This window comes from Miscanthus floridulus, unplaced genomic scaffold (genome assembly GCF_019320115.1).
Source record: "Miscanthus floridulus cultivar M001 unplaced genomic scaffold, ASM1932011v1 fs_307_3, whole genome shotgun sequence".
NCBI classification, from domain to species: Eukaryota; Viridiplantae; Streptophyta; class Magnoliopsida; order Poales; family Poaceae; genus Miscanthus; species Miscanthus floridulus.
This window is the reverse complement of record NW_027096553.1, coordinates 70,682-75,925: the sequence shown is the minus strand read 5'-3', so window position 1 is coordinate 75,925 and position 5,244 is coordinate 70,682. Positions and strand designations below refer to the sequence as shown.

The window sequence follows — 5,244 nt, the reverse complement described above, 5'->3', positions numbered from 1 at the left end:
ATTCTTCATGCTCAAAGACTAAGTAGGCACACTTCACCTTGCAGACATTACTAGCGACGTCGGGGGCTCCTTGGTATTTGGACATCGCCAGCGACGCTAGGGACTCCTCGCTCCTCGGTGCTCGGACATCACTAGCAACACCGGGGACTCCTCGCTCCTCGGTGCTCGAACATCGCCAGCGACACCGGGGACTCTTCGCTCCTTAGTGCTCGGACATCGCCAGCGACGTCGGGGACTCCTCGCTCCTCGGTGCTCGGACATCGCCAGCGACGCCGAGGACTCCTCGCTCCTCGGTGCTCGAACATCGCCAGCAACATCGGGGACTCCTCGCTCCTCGGTGCTCGAACACCACTAGCGACGCTGGGGACTCCTCGCTCCTCGATGCTCGGACATCGCCAGTGACGCCAGGGACTCTTTGCTCCTTGGTGCTCGGACATCGCCAGCGATGCCGGGGACTCCCTTGGTGGTCGGATGTTGCTATGTCTCATCGGTGTGCTATCAAGCTGCTCCATGATGTTCGGATCAGGGTGCTAATTTTGGGCAGCACGTCTGGGTTCTTGATACGCGCATGTCAGACGACATCGGCAAGCTTTTAGACTTCTTTTTCTTTGACCCTACTACAAGATTCATTCTTCATCTTCCAACAGGCTCGGGGACTAAGTGGGCACACTTCACCTTGCGGTGAATGTGCGCTTTTCTTATCTCGAGGCTACGCCCAGGGACTGGCTGCCTACTCGGCTAGTCTTCTACTTTCTGACCCTGGCACCACGTGACTACGTCACCTACTGTTAGGCTCGAGGACTAGCTGTGGGGGTATGGCCCCTGGTATCCACAAGACAAGACATGGGCCACACCATCAGAGGTGTCCCGGTCCACAAGATCAAGGCGTGCATGGCGTTGCTCAGCGTGCACCGCAGGCTATTGTATAGTACCAAATAGGATACTTTCCTTGTAACCCTACCCCTCTAGAGTATATAAGGAGAGGCAGGGGTCCCCAAGTGGACAGATCAATACATCTCAATGCAATACATCAGAACACAGGATGTAGGTATTACATCATACTAATGGCCGAACCTGTCTAAATCTTATGTCTTGGTGCTTGTATTACCATCTCCCTATTGATCTCGCTCACCTCTACGACAAATCTACCATTGTGGGATACCCCTCGGTGGACTGCCAGGCATCTTTTGTCGACAAGGCCCCTTAGAAGATATTGTACAAACAAAAAATTCCAGTGAGCCTATGGATGATTCTAGATGGTTGCAAGAAAGCAAGAGTACAGAAGTTACCCACGAAGCTCTACTAGTTGACCAGGGCTTTAGCATGGCCCATGATGAAAAGGCCCTATCAACTTCTGGGGTAGATCCGACGGAAGAAAAAGGACATTTGGAAATCATAATTGTATAAAATAAACCCCAAAAATCTATGTTTTTATCGGTTGTCCCAGAAGGTATTGATATTTTCTCTTTGATAGATTAACCTAGAAAAACTGCTAACTATTGTTGTATACTTTAATTTGATCCTTTTTTCAGATTATGTTTGTACCGATACTGATAGAGCCATAATTGAATCTGTCAAAAAAATTCCATCTTCACCTGGGAATGAGGAGCTTGTGCTCATAGATGATATTCTGGTGTCGAGAAACCACATGGAATGTCTTTTTCAGCCATATGAATACTTGTCTGACGAGGTAACAGATGCAAGTCATAATACTCAATCAAACATTGCCAACTTCAATGCCCTTTCTCTCTAATGGCGAAATGTATGCAGGTCATAGATGCTTATATTAAACTGCTGAAGGTCCAGGAGGGTTTGAAAAAGAAGCCAGGAGGTACAGTCTATCTTGAAACTACGTTCTTAGTTGCAATCATGAAGCGGGATGGAGAAAAGGATGAGACCATTGAAGCCAATTACCCTAACCGTGGCACTTCACAGCATCCTGGTTTAGTTCAAAGGGTGCTAGCTTACTTGAAGCATGACTGGTAGCAATTTTTTTAAATGATCTATTGGTCTTTCATTATCAATTTTTTATGCCTAGCAAAATGTTTATTATTTGATTTGATAGGTGTTCCTTCCAATAAATGTTACAAATACACATCGGTACCTTGCTTTTATAAACACCAACAAATGTGAGGTTCAGGTGCTAGACTCTTTGGGCGAGGTGTTTGGACGTGCTGACCTCAATAAAATTGTGGGTATTTCCTGACACAGCTATTTGTACACATTTTATATTTTAAAAATGTTGATTGATTCGTTCTTCTATGAACAAATAGCGAGGTGGGTTGCGGAAATAGATAGATTTCATATTGGAGGAGACAGGCCCGAAAGAGCACAAATGGCTAGATGTTGAGGTTGATACCTGGCCGGTTAGGGAGATTTTCCATGGCAAATTATTACAAATAGATGGGTATGTCAGAAATAATGGCAAGTCAGATAAGTTGAATTTTATGTGTATTTGTGTTTTTATCTAATGTGAGCCTAAACCTCTATTAATGTTGTATGTAGTTTTTCATGCGGTTTATTCTTAATAAACTTTATGGAGTATTGGACTGGGAACGATTTGTCAGATGAGTTCAATTAGGTAAACTATGCATCTTTCCACAAGTTATGAGTGTGCACTAGCTATGGGTTTTTAATTAATAATTAATTAGGTTCATACTATCATGCAAGATGATATGAAAGAATTTAGATTGAAGCTTGCGGCGATCTTGCTATCGTCAGAGTTAAACAAACGAAAGTGTGCTCCATATCTTGATAGGGATAAAAATATTAGAAGCCCAAGCGACTGTGCCATAATAGAGAATCCAAAGATGACTGATCAAGTGTCCACGAAAAAGAGAAAACATTATGAGGAGGACAAATGCTTAGTGGTTCAAACGTGCACCCCTCAACGCATACAAACTCAGAATAAATCCCCACAAGTCCATGCCAACCAAGACCCTGATGAGTTTTGGGCATTTGAGGCCATGAAAGACATGCCAATGAACAAGGAAGAGATGACTGAGTTACTATGTGATTTTATCATGGCAATTCAGGATGAAGCGACGTTGAAGTAAGCTGCATGCTTATTTTAATTGCTTTATTTACTAATAATAGTGTGCTATCTTATATGACGAAAACCATCATTTGTGTTTAATGCTTTGCAAGAAGCCTTGGGTTAAAGATTTTCATCCCTCCATGATTGCCCTAAGTGTCAAGGGCCTACAAGAGTTGTTAATGAACAATCAAGACATCTTTGAGAACTGTTTGACCTTAGGTGTCCGTTTTTAGGCAGCTCGAGAGTACAATACAATGAAAAAATACAATAGTATTATGAAGCATCACATGGACCTGTGTGTAAGCACATTTTTAAAATTCTTATCGTGCTATATTATATTGTCTTATTTGTTGTTCTCCTAATTGTATAAAGTAGGCCAAGTTATACTAATCTTGACTCTCGATATCTTTCTCTTCTAGAAAATGTGTGCTTTAACAAAAATGCCAGAATACCGTAAAAAACACACTAAGAAAGAAATGGCTACTGCGATTGGTGTATGTGAGGATATGGAATACAACTTAGCACAATGTAGATACGTAAGTGGCTTGCTCCTGCTTTTATTACTTATTTCCTATATACTATTCTAAACGCTACCATGTTTGCAGTTTCTTTTGCCATGGCTGCACGTTCGAAAATATATGCTTTATGTTTTCGATCAGAAGAAGAAGATGCTTATCATGATTGATCCTAGACCTATTGAAGACTAGTGTAAAGACACACTAGCGTTGATGTATACCAGGTACACTCTTGGATTTACCTTGCAGTATACGGACGCAGTGAATGTACATATTCCTGAATGGAATGAGGATGTCTTCAAATGGAAATTTAGACGGGAATGAAACATTGCAGAGGACATAGATGGGTAACTAACTCAGAGTCATTATGGCTTGCAATAATAATACCTACGATTTAACTATTTCTATATATCGCTGATCATGAATTTTGCAACAAACACTCAAGTGGATATCTTATTCTACAGTATATGTCTACGTGGAATAGACCAAAAGCTACACATATTTATACGGTGAGTATAACACTTTGTTTTAAGTTTTTGTGGAAAATTTTTCAAGAGACACAATATTACCCATGCGATAGGCACTAATATTGACATATATACTCAAGCCTATGTATAGGATGGTATGAAGATGCGGCGGAACTTATTCGTGGATTTATTGGCGCACGAAAGAAATGTATATCGGAGATTTCTTCATGTCGATATAAAACATCTTAGGTGCATCACGGAAAGGTCTATAAACTAGAGTTTGTAAGCCTGTGACGCCGTGCTCTCCGTGACTGTTAATTTCACAAACTTTGCTTTTTGGATTAACTGTAACTTTAACGTTGATATTTAATTTTTATAGTATTGTTATCTTATCGTGTGATCCGTGTGTTTTTAGTGTAAATTGTTAGCTATCCCGTAGCAATGCACGGGCATGCTACCTAGTATAGCTATAAAACCTTGTAAGTGTATAGACAAAAATCTAGTTGCCGGGAGGGACTAAAACAAACTATTGATCACCGTGCATGAAGGGAACCAGGGAGGACATGCACCACGCATGCATGGGGGCGCTTCTCTCCTACCTCAATAGTCAATACCGTGTTTACCCAGCCCTCCAAAAGGAAGGAAACCCCAATTTCCTCTGTTCCAAATCCCGCAGGCCACAACCCTCGGCCTCATGCCACCCTCGTACCTGCCCTCATCTCCTCTTCCGCTTTCCGCCGTCGCGCTGCCTCACCACCATCCTCCTCGCGCGTGCGCCACCGTCGGCAACGCCAGCACCGTCGACTTCTACCCATCTTCCCGCGCTAGGGCAACGAATCGTGGAGGCGCCCACGTCCCCGTGCCACCCCTTTCCCAGCCGTACTGCACTAGCACCTAGCCAAGCCGGCCGCCGCCGCCAGAGATCCGCTGTCTCCACCTCTCGCCCCTCTGGCTCTTCTTCGCCACCTACTCCTCGACGTCGAGCCGCCAGACCATCCTGACCCCACTGCATCACCACCGTCCACGACTTCGCCGAACAGCTGCCATAGGAGCTACAACGAACATCGATGAGCGTCGTCGCACTTCTGGATGCCGCGAGCCACGTGGCCCAGGGCAGCACGGCGACCCCAACGCACCACGACTGCCCTCGCCATTGACCGCCCGCTTCCAATTCCAATCTGTGTCCTCGCCATCGCGCGCCGTGGCCGCCCTAGCTTGTCGCACC

At 44.4% G+C, this 5,244-nt stretch overlaps 1 pseudogene; it reads left to right on the top strand.

Annotated features, from left to right (window-relative positions):
* Window positions 1-1,242: 1,242 nt before the first annotated feature.
* LOC136531224 (uncharacterized) lies at window positions 1,243-4,296 on the top strand (annotated as a pseudogene).
* The last annotated feature ends 948 nt before the right edge of the window (window positions 4,297-5,244 follow it).